Here is an 18,192-nt window from a genome sequence, read left to right on the forward strand (position 1 = left end):
AATCACTTCATTTCTAAAGTACTCATTAGGCTCGAACCTAAACTCTAGAGTGAAGCTCCTCGGCTTTTCACGCTCTGAACGTTGTAGATCTTGTAGATGCTTTAATACGGGCTCATGATGCTCCGTATCATGCCACTGAGCACATACACCTTTTTGAAGACTGTTAACCGAAATTACAACAAAGAACAAACAAAGAAAATTACAGCACAGGAACAGGCCATTCGGCCCTCCAGGCTGCGCCGATCCAGGTCCTTTATCTAAACCTGTTGCCTATTTTCTAAGGATCTACTTCCCTCTGTTCCCCGCCCGTTCATATAGCTGTCCAGATGCATCTTAAGTTATGCTATCGTGCCCACCTCTACCACCTCCGCTGGCAAAGCATTCCAGGCACCCACCACCCTCTGCGTAAAAAACTTTCCACGCACATCTCCCTTAAACTTTTCCCCTCTCACCTTGAAATCATGACCCCTTGTAATTGACACCCCCACTCTTGGAAAAAGCTTGTTGCTATCCACCCTGTCCATACCTCTCATAATTTTGTAGACCTCAATCAGGTCCCCCCTCAACCTCCGTCTTTCCAACGAAAACAATCCTAATCTATTCAACCTTTCTTCATAGCTAGCACCCTCCATACCAGGTAACATCCTGGTGAACCTCCTCTGCACCCTCTCTAAAGCATCCACATCCTTCTGGTAATGTAGCGACCAGAACTACACGCAGTATTCCAAATGTGGCCTAACCAAAGTCCGATACAACTGTAACATGACCTGCTGACTCTTGTACTCAATACCCCGTAATTATGGAATGCTCTTTGGCTCTTCCGTCTCTTCATCAGATTTGTCGACCTCCGCCTGTGCTTCTGCTGGATCCTCATCGAATGACTGCACTATTGTATCTTGCAGGGATTTGTATTATTCCCGTTTTCTGGAACGTATAGTCGTTCAACTAAGTTCAGGGATTCTCAAGCATCTGCTCCTATGATGAACTCAGTTTTCGTGTCCACAATAAAAAACCATGATGTGGCGATGCCGGCGTTGGACTGGGGTGAACACAGTAAGAAATCTTACAACACCCGGTTAAAGTCCAACAGGTTTGTTTCAAATCACTAGCTTTCGGAGAATTCCTTCCTCAGGTGAATGAAGAGGTGAGTTCCAGAAACATATCGACAAAGTCAACGATGCAAGACGATACTTTGAATGCGAGCATTTGCAGGTCATTCAGTCTTTACAGATCCAGAGAGAGGGGTAATGCTAGGTTAAAGAGATGTGAACTGTCTCAAGTCAGGACAGTTGGTAGGATTTTGCAAGCCCAGGCCAGATGGTGGGGGGTGAATGTAATGACTTTGACTTTGAATGTAATGACTTTGACTACATAAATGTTTCTGGAACCTACCTCTTCATTCACCTGATGAAGGAGCAGTGCTCTGAAAGCTAGTGATTCGAAACAAACCTGTTGGACTTTAACCTGGTGTAAGACTTCTTACTGTGCTCACAATATAAAACAGTAGCATGTACCCGTGTCGTGCAGAGAGCTCAAGTTCACATTCATCAAAAAGTCTCCATCTCTTTCGTACCGTATTGTGTCAACAGTCTTGGCTGATCAATAACTTTCAGCTGCATGTTCAACTTCTGCAAAGCAGACCGACTGAGGCGGTTGACCCTCGTTTTAATGCCAAGGTTGCGTCGTAATAATGAGTTATTTAGGAACACCATCGTTTTCCATCTGATTTTGAGGGTTTCCGGCAAGTTCTTGCTAGCTTCGTTCTTTCTTAAATTTTTCAAATTCATCTTTTTGGGTCAGACTCTCCTGGTCCTTGGTTGGTAATGAGATTGATGAAGAACTGTTCGTCCGGAGGCATCTCATCGACCACATTTACTGATCTTAATTGGTCCATTGTAGGACCTGAAAAACGCTGTGTCGAGAAGTGACCAACGTGGCCACACCTGGAACAGACTTTTCCAAAGGGCGGTCATTGCCGTGGGCCATGTCCATTGCCACATTTTCGGCATAAGATGACAGCTCCTGTCGGCCGTTTAAAATGGCCGCTCGTACAAGAGACCACGTTTCTTTATGACGCGTGTCACAGCTTTAATGGCACTGGCATCTTCCTCTATGTTGGCGCCAACATTTTTTGAGCAGAGTGTGCTGATTTGCTGTGCAGCTATCTCGCTCGTCTGGCTAATCTTTATTGCTTGTTCCTTTGGTCGCGGATCAGAGAAGATTTCAGGCTTCTGAAGTTGCATGACTGGGCCTTCAGCTGCAAGTCAGTGACAGAACTGTTGAACGATTCAGCAGGTCTCTGGGTATGCGTCCGGAACATGTATCTCTCGAACGTCTCATTCTTTTTGGGGGAGCAATGTCGGTCAAAGTACCCAATGACATCATCATATCTCTTGCTGTCCTCCTCATTGTCAAAAGCAAAAGTGTCATATATTTCAATTGCTTGTGGACCTGGCATCGTGAGCAGCAACGCTATTCGCCTTTCGTCAGGGTGTACCTGCAGGCCTAGGGCCGAAACATAGAGTTTAAACTGCAGCTTGAAGACACGCCAGTTTTGGTCTATGTTACCCGATACTTGAAGCTGGTGGGGCGCTTTCAGTCCATCCATCTCGAGCTTCAATGTCTTTTACTGCGTTGAGTCGCCAATGGTTGCAGTTCATCAGGTTGGTTCTTCCGCCGAATTTTAACTTTGTCACTGCTGTCATTACTTTCAAATCTTCAGCACTCTGGTACCATGTTGTGTTCCTTGTTCGTTGTCTAGCAAGGAATCTACAGAACTGCTGGTGACTTGACCAAACCAGGATTTTATTAATGTACACGTGGTAAGGTAACGATCAGTCCAGAGAAAGTTATCACAGAGTTTCTTTAGACTCCCTGGAACTACCCCTATGCACGACTGTCCTCATGTATATCTTATTTTTTTTTTTTTTTTAAATAAATTTAGATTACCCAATTATTTTTTCTATTAAGGGGCAATTTAGCGTGGCCAATCCACCTACTCTGCACATTTTTGGGTTGTGGGGGCGAAACCCACGCAGACACGGGGAGAATGTGCAAACTCCGCACGGACAGTGACCCAGAGCCGGGATCGAACCTGGGACCTCGACGCCGTGAGGCGGTTATGCTAACCACTAGGCCACCGTGCTGCCCCTCATGTATATCTTATAACCTCCTGAGGATAGTCAGATGTGCTCTGACTTATATCAGATGCCACCTGTTGGTGGGAGGTCACACTGCTGAGTACATGTGACATTATCTACAAGCATATCACCACAGGGGGAGGGGAACTCGGGGAGGGTAGGATGTTTGGTGCCATGGGCGGGAGATGCCAGGCTAGCTGGGCGAGCTAGTTCACGGTAGCGCAATGGGGGTGAGCAGGTGGTTAGTGAAATAGAGAAGGATGGGAGTATTGTTCAAGGGTGGGGGGGGGGGGGGGGGGGGTAACTGCTGATGGGGGTTGGTGAAGTGCAATAAGGAACGGTGGACATCCGAGGGTGGGCCTGGAGGGTTGCGTGATGCAAGCCGGGGACTGGCCCAAGAAGGGCTTGGTTGATCGGCAGGGGTGGAGGGCATGTGTTCCCCACCCCACCCCACCCCCGACCAGGCTGGTTACATGGAATGTGAGGAGGCTGAATGGGCCAGTCAAACAGTCGGGCGTGTTTGCGCACTTGAGTTCAAAGGTGGATGTGGCATCTTTACAGGAAACACATTTGAAGATTGAGGACCAGATTAGGCTAAGGAAAGGGTGGGGAGGGAAGGTTTTCCATGGGAGTATTGTTCAAGGGGGGGGGGTTGCTGTTGATAAATAAGCGGGAAGCGCTTCCGGTGGGGAATATGGTGGCAGATTCCAGGGAAAGGCTTATGATGGTGAGTGGGAAATTGGAGGGGATGCCAGCGGTCTTGGTGAACATTTCTTTCTTTTTTAATTTAGAGTACCCAATTCATTTTTTCCAATTAAGGGGCAATTTAGCGTGGCCAATCCACCTACCCTGCACATCTTTGGTTTGTGGGGCCGAGACCCACGCAAACACGGGGAGAATGTGCAAACTCCACACGGACTGTGATCCAGAGCCAGGATCGAACCTGGGACCTCGGCGCCGTGAGGCAGCAATGCTAACCAATGGGCCACCGTGCTGCCTTGGTGAACATTTCTGCCCCAAATTGGGATGATGTTGAATTTATGAGGCGGGTGTTGAGGAAAATCCCAGACCTGGACTGGCACTGGCTGATTATTGGGCGGGTGGGGGGATGACTTTAATACGGTCATCGAGCCAAGATTGGACTGGTTGGGTCCGCGGTCGGGGAGGGTGTGGCGAAGGAGCTGAAGGGGTTCATGGAGCGCATGGGGGGGGGGGGGGGGGGTATTCAGGAGACAATGGCTAAGGAATTTTCCTACTTATCCCACATGTACAGGGTGTACTCGCGGATTGATTACTTTGTGGTGGATTTCACTGCTGGCAGCGGTGGTCGATTCAGGGTATTCGCCGATTGTGGTCTCTGACCATGCGCCACCTTGGGTGGGCTTGCAGGTGGACGTGTTTGGGGGGCGGGGGTGCCCAGGTGTTACCCAGCACCCGCAGTGGAGATTAGACGTGGAGTTGCTTGCTATCAGGTGAGGTTTGTGAGCGGGTGGTCAGAGGGCAGTTTATCTCGATCTGGGCACACAGGGATAGGACGGAGCGGGCAGAGATAGCTAGGCTGGTGGACGAGATTGTGCAGGTGGATAAGAGGTACTCGGAGGTCCCAAAGGTTGGGCTGTTGGAAGGAGCAGCAGAAACTCCAGACGGAGTTTGGGTTGGTGTCAAGGGGACAGCAGTGGGGCAGTTGCAGAGGGCTGGGGGTAGTGTATCAATATGGGGAAAAGGCGAGTAGGATGTTGGCTCACAAACTCAGGAAGCAGGAGGCGGCGAGGGAGATTGGAGAGGTGAAGGATGGAAGGGGAAGGGTGGTTTTGGACCCGCGAGTGGTTAATGGAGTTTTAGAGGAATTCTACAAGAGGTTATATGAATCGGAGCCCCCGGCCGGGGGAGAGGGAATGCGGCAATTTCTGGACAAGTTGGAGTTCCCAAGGTGGAATAGGACCTGGTAGAAGGGCTGAGGGCACTCATTGGGCTGGTGGAGCTGATGGCGAGTATAAGGGCAATGCAGGCGGAGAAGTCCACGGGCCCAGATAGAATCCCGGTAGAATTTTATAAAAAGGTTTTCGGGAGATCTGGGAAGGGCATACAAGAGGCAGCACAGTGGCGCAGTGGTTAGCACTGCTGCCTCACGGCACTGAGGTCCCAGGTTCGATCCCGGCCCCGGGTCACTGTCCGTACAGAGTTTACACATTCTCCCCGTGTCTACGTGGGTCTCACCCCCACAACCCAAAAAAGATGTGCGGGTTAGGTGAATTGGCCACGCCAAATTGGCCCTTAATTGGAGAAAAATAATTGGGTACTCTAAATTTATTTTTTAAAAACGCAAAAAAAAACAATGAGGCGAGGGAGAAGGAGGAGCCCCCACCTCACCCCACCCCAACATTATCGCAGGCTTCAATGTCCTTAATTTTGAATAAGGCTAAGGAGCCGGAACAGTGTGCATCCTACCGCCCGATATCGCTGCTAAACGATGCTTAGCTGTTGGCTAAGGTCTTAGTCTCATGGATTGAGGATTGCGTGCCGGGAGTGATAGGGGAAGACCTGACAGGGTTTATAAAGGGGAGGCAGCGTCGGCGAATGTTAGGTGCTTATTGAATGTAATAATGATTCCTCCAGATGGAAAAAAATGGTGGAGGAGGCGGTCGCTATGGACGCGGAGATGGCCTTTGATGGGTAGAATGGGAGTATCTGTGGGAAGTACTGGGACGGTTCGGGTTCGGGCAGGGGGTTTGTGGATTGGGTCCGGTTGTTGTATTGGGCGCCGGTAGCGAATGTAAGGACGAATCGGGTGAGTTTGGGGTATTTTGGACTACACCATGGGACAAGGCAGGGGTGCTCACTCGCCCCATTGCTTTTTGCCTTGGCAATAGAGCCACTGACAATGGTGCTTGGAGCGTCAAGGAGGTGGCAAGGATTGTGGGGGGGGCTGGGAGCTGGAGCACAGGGTCTCGCTATACACAGACGATCTGCTGCTTTACATATCGGATCCACTGGAAGATTATCGGGGGATCATGAACATCCTGGAGGAAATTGGCCTATTTTCCAGATATAAGTTAAACATGGGGAAGAGTGAGGTTTTTCCGATCCAGGCAAGGGGGAAGGAGAGGAGGTTGTGCGAGCTGCCGTTTGAAGTGGTGGGGACGGACTTCAGGTACTTGGGCATCCAGGTGGCGCGAGGATGGGAACAACCCCACAAATTGAACTTGGTTGAGCAAATGAAGGGGGACTTTAGGAGATGGGACGTGGTGCCACTGTCGTAAGCGGGGCGGGTGCAGACCATAAAGATTATTTGTTTTTCAGAACCTCCCAATCTTTATTCCAAAGACCATTTTTAAGGAAAATTAATGCTTTGAGCTTGGGATTTGCGTGGGTGGGGATTTCGCCGCGGGGAAAGAAAGTGCTGTTGGGGGGGGGGGGGGGGGGGGGGGGGGGGGTACTGGCTTTTCCAAATATGAACTACTACAGGGCAGCAAATAGCCATGGTGAGGAAGTGGGCAGTGGGGGAGGGGTGGGAGTGGATAGAGGGGTCCTGTTGTAAGGACACTAGCTTAGGGGCACGAGCCCGGTGGTGATGGCGGCCCTGAGGGTGTGCTATGGGGACAGCGGCGGCAGCATCTGAAGTGGGAGGATGCCTCGGTTTGGGCACCGATTTGTGGGAACCACAGATTTGCTCCGGGGTGGTTGGACACGGGGTTCGGCAGGGTAGCGACAGGCGGGGATCGAACGGTTTGTTGACCTGTTTGTGTGGGGGGCAGCTTTTCGAGTCTAGAGGAACTGGAAGAGGAGTATGAGTTGCCCAGCGGGAATAGGTTCCGGTACTTACAAGTACGGGACAATGTCAGGAAGCCAGTGACGTCTTTTCCCGACCTGCCACCCCCGGGACTCCAGGACAAGGTGGTGTCGAAAGCAGGGGTTGGCGAAGGTAGGGTGTTGGTGATCTGTAAGGAGTTAATAGATTGGGAGGGAGCCCCGATAGGAGAAGTTAAATGGAAGTGGGGAGAAGAATTGGGGAGGGAGGTGGAGGCTGGTTATGGGAGGAGGCTCTGAGGAGAGTGAATGCATCCTCTTTGTGTGCTAGGCTTAGTCTTATTCAATTTAAAGTAGTCCACAGGGCACATATGACAGTGGCCAGAATGAGTATGTTCTTTGAGGGGGTGGAGGGTAGGTGTGTTGGGGGAGAGGGGGGTGGCGTGAACCATGTCCACATGTTTTGGACATGCCCGAAGCTGAAGGGGTTCCGGCAGGGGTTTGCAGATGCAATGTCCGAGGTGCTGGGGGTGAAGGTGACCCCGAGTCCAGAAGTGGCGATTTTTGGAATGCCGGAAGACCCGGGAGTCCAGGGGGCGAGAGAGGCCGACGTCTTGGCCTTTGCCTCCCTGGTAGCCCAGAGATGGATTTTGTTGGAATGGAGGGATTGGGGGACGCCGAAGCCAAGGGTGTGGGTGAGTGACCTCGCGGAATTCCTTAGGTTGGAAAAAAATAAAGTTTGACCTGAGAGGGTTATTGGGGGGGGGGGGGGGGGGGGGGGGGTTTGCCTGGACATGGAAGCCATATATCGACTTCTTCAAGGATAGTTAAGACGTCAGCAGGGAGTGGGGGTGGATACAGGGGTGAAAATGGGGAAGGCAGAGGAGGAGGGGAACAACAAGGAAGGTGGAGTGGTGGGGTGTTATTTATCTGTTATAAGATTTCCTGTTTCTTTTTGGTTGTGTTTGATGTACCCCTGTACTCCAAGGTTTCCCTTTTTTATTCGTGACCCTCAAAAGTGGCTGTTTGCGTTGCCATTTTGTTCCTTGTCGCTACATAGCTTCCCCCTCTTCCTCTTCCCCCTCTCCTGCACTGTGCTGCACTCACCCCTTCCTTCCTACAGTGTGTCTCCCATGTTCAGAGTGAGGTGGACCTGTCTCACGCAAAGTGTCTCTTAGGTCATTTTAGTCTTCATGGATTGGATTGGATTTGTTTATTGTCATGTGTACCGAGGTACAGTGAAAAGTATTTTTCTGCGCGAGCAGCTCAACAGATCCTGAAGTACATGGGAAGAAAAGGGAAGAAAAGAAAATACATAATAGAGCAATACAAGGTCCACAATGTAACTACATAAGCACCGGCATCGGTTGAAGCATACAGGGTGTAGTGTTAATGAGGTCAGTCCATAAGAGGGTCATATAGGAGTCTGGTAACAGTGGGGAAGAAGCTGTTTTTGAATCTGTTTGTGCGTGTTCTCAGACTTCTGTACCTCCTGCCCGATGGAAGAAGTTGGAAGAGTGAGTAAGCCGGGTGGGAGGGGTCTTTGATTATGCTGCCCGCTTTCCCCAGGCAGCGGTAGGTGTAGATGGAGTCAATGGATGGGAGCCAGGTTCATGTGATGGACTGGGCGGTGTTCACGACTCTCTGAAGTTCCTTGCGGTCCTGGGCTGAGCAGTTGCCATACCAGGCTGTGATGCAGCCAGATAGGATGCTTTCTATGGTGCATCTGTAAAAGTTGGTGAGGGTTAATGTGGACATGCCAAATTTCCTTAGTTTCCTGAGGAAGTATAGGCGCTGTTGTGCTTTCTTTGTGGTAGTGTCGACGTGGGTGGACCAGGACAGATTTTTGGAGATGTGCACCCCTAGGAATTTGAAACTGCTAACCATCTCCACCTCGGCCTCGTTGATGTTGACAGGGGTGTGTACAGTACTTTGCTTCCTGAAGTCAATGACCAGCTCTTTAGTTTTGATGACATTGAGGGAGAGATTGTTGTCGCTGCACCACTCCACTAGGTTCTCTATCTCCCTCCTGTATTCTGACTCGTCGTTATTGATGTACCATCAATTGGACTCGAGTCGTGAAGAAGTTCCATATATTAGACTTTAATCAACTAGTTGTGTGCCCGGCAGTCGACTTACAGAGAAAGGCCGACTGCTGGGTCCTACGGGTTCTTATACCCTACCTTGTAGGCAGGACTACTTGCCTCTCGGCCAATGGGTGATCAGTCACATGACTAGCCTCAACCAATCAGCAGAGAAGCACATGGCCGACCTGAGCCAATGGGCAGCGAGTGCTCTGCACCAATGGCAGATAGGTACCGTAAACCCCCTAGTCATACCACCACATTCACCCCTTGTGGAGAAAGAAGCCGGGGGGGGGGGGGGGGGGGGGGGAGGAGTAAGAGGGGGGGGGCTGTTGAACTGGTGGTATGACTAGAGTGAACGAGGTGTACCGAGGTAAATGGTGGATGCCCACTGGCTCGCGACGACTGTGCAGATACAATGAACGGCAATGAACAGTACACAAATAGAAAAAAAATGTGCAACTTGTACATTGGAACTCTGAATGACACGAGGAGTCCGATAAAAGTTCAGTGGAACATCAGATCGACGCGATCAGTCTGTCGGGCGCCCTCGATGTTCTGCTGGACCGTTGCAGCGGTGTCGGTGACATCAGGCCGCTGGCCGTCCTTGACTCCGGGAGCGGCGGTTGTGATCCTGTGTCCATATCCTGGTCGGTACTAGCGAAGCTCTGGCCGGGGGAGGGGGTTCCTGTGCGCTGGGTTGCGGGGGCGCCGGGGAGGTGGGACTGGGCGGAGGGTGTTGATGTGGGGGGTTGGGGCCGCACGCCGGCGGGTGCCAGGTCTCGAAGGGAGACCGTGTCCTGCCGACCGTCGGGATACTCCACGTACGCATACCGTGGGTTAGCGTGGATTAACTGGACTCGTTCCACCAACGGGTCGGACTTGTGCACCCGCACTTGCTTCCGGAGCAAGATGGGCCTGGGGGTGGCCAGCCAAGTCGGGAGTGAGGATCCTGAGGACGACTTCCGAGGGAAAACAAGAAGACGTTCATGAGGCGTTTGGTTTGTGGCAGTGCAGAGGAGAGACCGAATTGAATGAAAGGCATCGGGGATGACCTCTTGCCAGTGGGAGATAGGGAGATCTCTGGACCGTAGGGCCAGTAGGACGGTCTTCCAGACTGTGCTATTCTCCCGCTCGACCTGCCCGTTACCCCGAGGGTTATAACTGGTCGTCCTGCTAAAGGTGATGCCCCTGCTGAGCAGGAATTGACGCAGTTCGTCACTCATAAAGGAGGACCCCCGGCCGCTGTGGATGTACGCGGGGTACCGAACAGGGAGAAAATAGACAGGAGGGCCTTGATGACGGTTGTCGTGGTCATGTCGGGGCGGGATGGCGAAAGGGAAGCGGGAGTACTCGTCAATCACACTTAGGAAGTAGGTGTTGCGGTTGTTGGAGGGGAGGGGACCCTTGAAGTCCATACTAAGACGTTCAAAAGGGCGTCCCGCCTTTACCAGATGCGCTTGCTCGGGGCGGTAGAAGTGCGGTTTGCACTCTGCGTAAATGTGGCAATCCCTGGTCGCGGTCCTGACCTCCTCAATGGAGTAGGGCAGGTTGCGGGTCTTGATAAAGTGATGGAAGCGGGCTACCCCTGGATGGCAGAGGTCCGCATGGAGGGTGCGGAGGCGGTCAATCTGTGCGCTGGCGCAGGTACCGTGGGACATGGCATCAGGAGGCTCGTTGAGCTTCCCAGGACGATACAAGATATCGTAGTTGTACGTGGACAACTCGATCCGCCATCGCAAGATCTTGTCGTTCTTGATCTTGCATCTCTGAGCATTGTCAAACATGAAGGCCACTGACCGCTGGTCTGTGAGGAGGGTGAACCTCCTGCCGGCCAGATAGTGGCTGGTGGAGGAGATGGTCAGGGTGGATGGGAGATATGCAGACACCCCGGAGGAGGGGCTTCTGAGGGAGTGGCGCAGTCTCCAAGCGGAGTTTGACATTTTAACCACCAGTAAGGCGGAGGCGCAATGGAGGAGGGCACAGGGGGCGGTGTATGAGTACGGGGAGAAGGCAGGTCGGATGTTGGCTCACCAGCTCTGGAAGCGGGAGGCAGCTAGAGAAATTGGGGGAGCCACGGATGCAGGAGGGAACTTGGTGCGGGGTGGAAAGGACATCAATGGGGTGTTCAGATCCTTTTACGAGGGGCTGTACCGGGCGGTACCCCCCCCCCCCCCCTCCCCCCCCCCCCCCCCCCCCCCGGGAAGCAGGCGGGATGGACCGCTTTTTGGATAAGCTGGAGTTCCCAAGAGTAGGGGACGAGCGGGTGGAGGGTTTGGGGGCCCCAATTGAGCTGGAGGAGTTGGTGGAGGCGTTGGGAAGTATGCAGACAGGGAAAGCGCCGGGGCCTGACGGTTTCCCCGGTGGAATTTTATAAGAAATTTTCAGATTTGCTGGGCCCGCTGCTGGTGAGGACCCTGAATGAGGCCAGGGAGTGGGGGGGGGGCTCTGCCCCCGACGATGTCCAGGGCAATTATCTCTTTGCTCCTGAAGCGGGACAAGGACCCCCTTCAGTGTGGGTCTTATAGGCCGATCTCGCTCCTTAACGTAGATGTCAAGTTGTTGGCAAAGGTGCTGTCCAGGAGGGTGGAGGATGTGGTCCCGACGGTGATTCATGAGGACCAAACGGGGTTTGTAAAGGGGAGACAATTGAATGCCAACGTGCGGAGGCTCCTGAATGTTATGGTGATGGCGCCTGTGGTTGGGGAGTCAGAAGTAGTGGTGTCCATAGATGCGGAGAAAGCTTTTGATAGGGTGGAGTGGAGTTACCTGTGGGTGTTGCGGAGGTTTGGGTTTGGTGAGGGGTTCATTAGCTGGGTGAGGTTGCTGCACAGTGTGGTGACGAATGTGAGGAGGTCAGAGGACTTTTGGCTTTCCAGAGGGACAAGGCAGGGGTGCCCCTTGTCTCCCCTGCTCTTCGCGTTAGCAATTGAGCCCCTGGCCATGGCGCTGAGGGAATCGAAGGGTTGGAGGGGGATTGTGCGGAGGGGGGGAGGAGCACCGGTTGTCGCTGTATGCAGATGATCTTCTGCTGTATGTCGCGGACCCAGCTGAGGGGATGCCAGAGGTGCTGAGGATACTTGAGGAGTTTGGGGACTTTTAGGGATATAAGCTCAATGTGGGGAAAAGCGAGCTGTTTGTCCTGCACCCGGGGGGTCAGGAGAGGGAGATAGGGGAACTCCCGTTGAGGAGGGCTGAGGTATCTTGGGGTCCACGTGGCTAGGACCTGGGGGGCTATGCATAGGCTTAACTTTTCGCCGCTGGTGGGGCAGATGGAGGAGGAGTTCAGGAGGTGGGATGCGCTGCCGCTCTCGTTGGTGGGCAGGGTCCAGTCGGTTAAAATGACGGTGCTCCCGAGGTTTTTGTTTCTTTTCCAGTGCCTCCCCATGTTGATCCCGAAGGCTTTTTTCAGAAGGGTGAATAAGTTGATTCTGGGGTTTGTGTGGGCGCAGAAGGCCCCGAGAGTAAGGAGGGTATTTCTGGAGCGAAGAAGGGAGGTAGGGGGCCTGGCGCTGCCCAACCTGTGTGGATATTATTGGGCAGCGAACGTGGCAATGATTCGCAGGTGGGTGACGGAAGGGGTGGGTGACGCATGGAAGAGACTGGAGGTAGCGTCCTGAGCGGGTACGGGTCTGGAGGCCTTGGTGACGGCCCCGCTCCCACTCCCCCCGGCAAAGTACTCCACGAGTCCGGTGGTGGTTGCGACCCTCGAAATCTGGGGACAGTGGAGGCGGCATAGGGGGGAAGTGAAGGCCTCAGTTTGGGCCCCGATACGGGGCAATCACCGTTTTGCGCCGGGGAGAACGGGTGGGGGAATTTGGGAGTTGGCACAGGGCAGGCATCAGACAGTTTGGGGACCTCTTCTTGGATGGGAAGTTCACGACTCTGGAGGAGCTGGTGGGGAAGTGGAACCTCCCCCCTGGGAACGCTTTTAGGTATATGCAGATCAGGGACTTTGTTAAGAGGCAGGTGGCGGAGTTTCCGCGGCTGCCGCCAAGGGGGGTGCAGGACAGGGTGCTTTCGGGGACGTGAGTCGGGGAAGGGAAGATCTCGGCTATCTACCAACTGATGCAGGAGGAGGCCTCGGTAAATGAGCTCAAAGCGAAATGGGAGGAAGAGCTAGGGGAAGAGATTGAGGATGGAACCTGGTCGGACGCCCTGGAGAGGGTGAATTCTTCCTCCTCTTGCGCACGGCTCAGCCTAATTCAGCTGAAGATGCTGCACAGGGCTCACATGACGGGGGCAAGGATGAGCCGGTTTTTCGGGGGGGAAGACAGGTGAGGGAGGTGTTCGGGTGGTGCGGCAAACCACACCCATTTGTTTTGGGCATGTCCGGCTCTGGAGGGGTTTTGGAAGGGGGTGGCGGGGATTTTGTCAAAGTGGTTGGGTCTAGGGTCAGGCCGGGCTGGGGGCTCGCGATCTTTGGGGTAGCTTCGGAGCCGGGAGTGCAGGAGGTGAGAGAGGCCGGCATTCTGGCCTTTGCGTCTCTAGTAGCCTGGCGCAGGATTCTGTTACAGTGGAGGGATACGCGGCCCCTGAGTTCGGAGACCTGGGTCAATGACATGGCTGGGTTCATCAAGTTGGAGAGGATGAAGTTTGCCCTGAGGGGGTCGGTACAGGGGTTCTTTTGGCGGTGGCAGCCCTTTTTCGAGTTCCTGGCGAAGGGGTAGAGAGTGGTCGGTCTCAGCAGCAACTTGGGGCGGGGGGGGTTGGGGATGGTTAGGGGGTTTGTTTTTGCGACGGTGGGTTTGCTATGTTGTTATTTTCTTCTTGTATTGCTATTGGTTTTTTATTATTTATTTTGGGGGGGTGAGTTCTTTTCTTGTTTTGGTGTGGAAACACGCCTTGTTTGTTTTAAATTGTGGGGAGAAAATTTGTTATTATTGTTATTAAAAAACTTGAATAAAAATTATTTTTAAAAAATAAAATAAATAGGAGTCTGATGTAGGAGTCCTTGTTGTGGAGATGTTCTAGGGATGAGTGTAGGGTCAGGGAAATGGCATCTGCTGTGGACCAGTTGCGACGGTATGCGAATTGCAGTGGATCAAGGTGTTCTGGGTGTATGGAGGTGATGCGCTTCATGATCAACCTCTCCACTTCATTACGACTGAAGTCAGGGCCACTTCAGAAGATCTTTTCACCGCTGCCTTTGTTGCTGTCTTTCCAGCCCGTTCTGGACGAATATGTCTGCGTCCGCAGGGGCCAGGAAGCAATGCTCCCTGCCCTGGAATGTGACTCATAGTTTGGCCGGGTACAGCATCCCAAACTTAATGTTGCTTTTGTACAGAGCCGCCTTAACTCTGTTTAACACTGCCCGCCGTTTGGCCAGATCTGCCCTAATGTCTTGATATATCCTGATCCGCTGTCCTACCCAGTTACAGGACCGTGTTTGCCTGGCCGAGCGCAGGATTTATTCCCGATCTTGGTATTTTTCCGATTATAGCCGTCGGCTGTTCTCCGGTCTTGAGTTTCGGCCGTAGCGACCTGTGGGCTCTCTCTATCTCTGGCACGTTGGGGAGGCTGTCACTTCCCACAAGGTTTCCCAGCATTTGGACCACATAGTCGGTGCGGTCCCTGCCTTCGGTTCCCTCCGGCAGGCCCACTAACCTTAGGTTTTGGCGGCGTGACCAGTTCTCCTGGTCCTTTATTTTCCCCTTTAGACTTCCCTTCTTCGCCACCAACCTCACTGTCTCCATCTCCAGGCAACAATCCGGTCGATCTGATCTGTTGAGGCTCTTTCCAATTCCTTGATAGTGTTCCCCTGGGCCTCCAGTAGTTTCACTGCCTTGTCAAGGGCCACCTGCATGGTGGCCAGGGCCTCCAAGACTGCCACCCTGACCGCAGCTTTTATGTCGGCCTTTATATCTTCTACGAGCATCCTGGCGAGATACTTCCTCCATCCATCCTCCATTGAGGGGGAGCCCCGTGTGCAGCTTGTTGGTCCCTCGCGTTCCAGTGTGGCTGGCGTTTCTTCGCCTCGTGCGCCCGCCATCTCGATCGCTCGCTTCTTGGCTTCTGCCACTTTTTGCCTCTTTGAGGCCTCTGGAACAACTGTTGCTCGGCATCGTACCTTGTTATGCAGTTGGACAGGATGAGGTTATGCTTTTTTCCCTGTCCTAGTGGCCATTTTGGGTAAAAGAACTTAATTTGGGGTTTTAGAAGGAAAGCCACCTTTCGTGCATGTGCTCAACTGTCACCACATTTAAGAAGCATTTAGCCGAGCACTCGAAACTCCACAGCGTACAAGGGCTACAGACCAAGTGTTGGAAAATGGGGTAGGATCAGTGGGTGCTTGATGGCCGCTCAGACATGATGGGCCGAAGCACCTCTTTCCGCGATGTAAATCTCTCACATTATGCCTGGATGAGTGCGGCTCCAACAACACTCGAGAAGCCTGACACCACCCAGGGCAAAGCAGCTCCGCTTTGATCATCACCGCGTCCGCCACCTTAAACATCTGCTCATCTCCACCACCGATGCTCAGTGGCAGCAGTGTGGACACCGCCTGCAAGATGCACTTAAGGGACTTAATGGGGGGCATGGGCGGGCATCCCGTGCGAGTGCCTGCCCGCTGCACAGTAAAATCGCTCCTAGGTCAGGACAAGTGTGATCCTGGAGGTAAATTTTAATTTACCATCTGAAAGCCCACTGGGCGAGTGGGGGGGGGGGGCACTGATAGTGTAAAATTCTGCCCAGAGATACGGCAAAAGATTGCTAGAGGGGGCAGCACGGTGGCGCAGCGGGTTAGCCCTGCTGTCTCACGGCGCCGAGGTTCGATCCTGGCTCTGGGTCACCGGCTGCGTGGAGTTTGCAAATTCTCCCCGCGTTTGCGTGGGTTTCGCCCCCCACAACCCAAAGATGTACATGGTAGGTGGATTGGCCACGCTAAATTGCCCCTGAACTGGATAAAATTAATTGGGTACTCTAAATTTTAAAAAAAAGATTGCTAGAGGAGCCAGACACAGCAGGGTTTGGGGAGAGGGAGCGGCGGTGGTTACGTTGGGGAGTAGAGCGAACCATGTCCACCTGGCACACTCTGTGGTCAACCTTGATGGCAGGGAGGGGGTGCACACACATACATACTTGCAGCGGTTCCTTTGCTCATTGTGCCGGTCCGTCACCTGCCGGATCCCCGAGCTCCCAATCGGGATGGCAACATCAGGAGGAAGGAATTCCCTCCGAGGTGATTGCCCCAGGGCATCCGGATCCCTTTTGCCGAGCGAGCAGTGAACGGCCTCCAAAGTCTACGGAGTTTCAACGTGGGGAGCAAGGGCAGACTGCGGTCCCTTTTCCTCACCTCTCTTTTCTCCGGAAAGCGGCACACGGGACGGCACAATAGTTGCAGAGCAGAGAAACAGGCCATTTCAGCCCACTTCTCCATGCCGGGGTTATCCTCTACCCGAATCTCCTCCCACCACACTACTTCTCCCACCCTCCCACCCCCATATCCTTTCTCCATCATGTGTTTATTCAGTTGCCGCTTGAATGTGTTTATATGATTCACCTGACTCATCTCCCGTGGTAGTGAGTCCTGCAGAGAAAGGCTCTTTTGGTAATTTTTAAAAAAATGATTGATTCTTCTAGTTATGAGCTGGGGAGGGGGGGGGGGGGGGGGGGGAGGGGAGGCCGTCCAACGCCACCCTTCTCTCAGACTTTGGAAGGTTTGAGAGGCAGCGCCAGCTCACATTCACCTGGATGGAAAGGACAAACAGCAAAGGGCAGCAACTGAACGCAGACAGATTGTTTACACCCTCCACCACCCTCAGCAGGAGGGTAATGAGCCAAGCTCAGAATTCAAAACACATTGCGTAGCCAGCTGCAGAGAGAGAGACAGCAGGTCAACAAACGCATTCCTTCGCACAGGGTGTGCTGGAGTCTGGAATTCCCGACCACAAACTGTGGCTGAATCAGAGTCCAAATGTCCTTCTCACGAAAATCTACCAGTAGGCAGTTGTGGGAATCTTAAATGATGCACAAGAAGAGTGGAATTAGACTGGGGTGAGGAGAGAATGGGGTGAGACGGATGAGGAGTGAGTGAGGGGGAGTGGATTAGACTGAGTGGAATGGGTGAGGGGAGAGTGGGATTAGACTGGGTGTGGAGTGAGTGAGTAGAGAATGGAATTAGACTGGGGTGAGGAAAGAGTGGGATTAGACTGGGTAAGAATGAGTGAGTAGAGTGGGATTAGACATGGTGGGGGGTAGTGTGGGATTAAACGGGTGAGGAAAGAGTGGGATTAGACTGGGTAAGAATGAGTGAGTAGAGTGGGATCAGACTGAGTGAGGGGAGTGTGGGATTAGACTGGGTGGGAGTGAGTGAGGGGAGTGTGGGATTAGACTGGGTACGGAGTGAGTGAGGGGAGTGTGGGATTAGACTGGGTACGGAGTGAGTGAGGGGAGTGTGGGATTAGACTGGGTACGGAGTGAGTGAGGGGAGTGTGGGATTAGACTGGGTACGGAGTGAGTGAGGGGAGTGTGGGATTAGACTGGGTACGGAAGTGAGTGAGGGAGATGTGGGGATTAGACTGGGTACGAGTAGGAGGGAGTGTGTGTTAGAATCCCGCGGAGGAGTGTAGGGATGTGAGACTGGGTACGGAGTGAGTGAGGGGAATGTGGGATTAGACTGGTACGGAGTGAGTGAGGGGAGTGTGGGGATTAGACTAAGGGAAATCTGAGTGCAGAGAGTGGATAGACTTTCTTTTTAATCTGTTATGGGTTAGATCATCACTGGCGAGGCCTGCAGCCAATCCTAATTGCCTCGAGACAAGTGAGACGCCTTCCTGAACCTCTGCAGTGCACGTGGTTTAGGTACACAGTTCTGTCAGGGAGGGAGCTCCAGGATTGTGACCGAGCGACAGTGAAGGAACGGCCGATATATTTCCCAGTCAGGCTGGTGAGTGGCTTGGAGGGGGACTTGCAAGTGGTGGTGTTCCCCATGCGTCTGCTGCCCTTCTAGATGGTAGTAGTCACTGTTTTGGAAGGTGCTTGTTGAAGGAGCCTTGGTGAATTCCTGCGGTCCACCTTGTAGATGGTACACACACTGCTGCTAGTGTGCGTCTGGTGAAGGGAGTGAATGTTCAAGGTGGTGTATTGGGTGTCGATCAAGTGGGGCTGCTTTGTCCTGGATGGTGTCGAGCTTCTTGAGTGATGTTGGAGCTGCACTCATCCAGGCAAGTGGAGAGTATTCGTGGATTGTACATGGTGGACAGGCTTTGGGGAAAGTC

At 53.0% G+C, this 18,192-nt stretch overlaps 1 protein-coding gene across 3 annotated transcripts in view; it reads left to right on the forward strand.

Moving 5' to 3' along the window:
• Window positions 1–18,192, forward strand: part of LOC119951740 (RING finger protein 212B-like) — a 108,782-nt gene that overhangs the window by 81,532 nt on the left and 9,058 nt on the right. The window lies entirely within an intron of this gene.

This window comes from Scyliorhinus canicula, chromosome 17 (assembly GCF_902713615.1).
Source record: "Scyliorhinus canicula chromosome 17, sScyCan1.1, whole genome shotgun sequence".
Taxonomy (NCBI): Eukaryota; Metazoa; Chordata; class Chondrichthyes; order Carcharhiniformes; family Scyliorhinidae; genus Scyliorhinus; species Scyliorhinus canicula.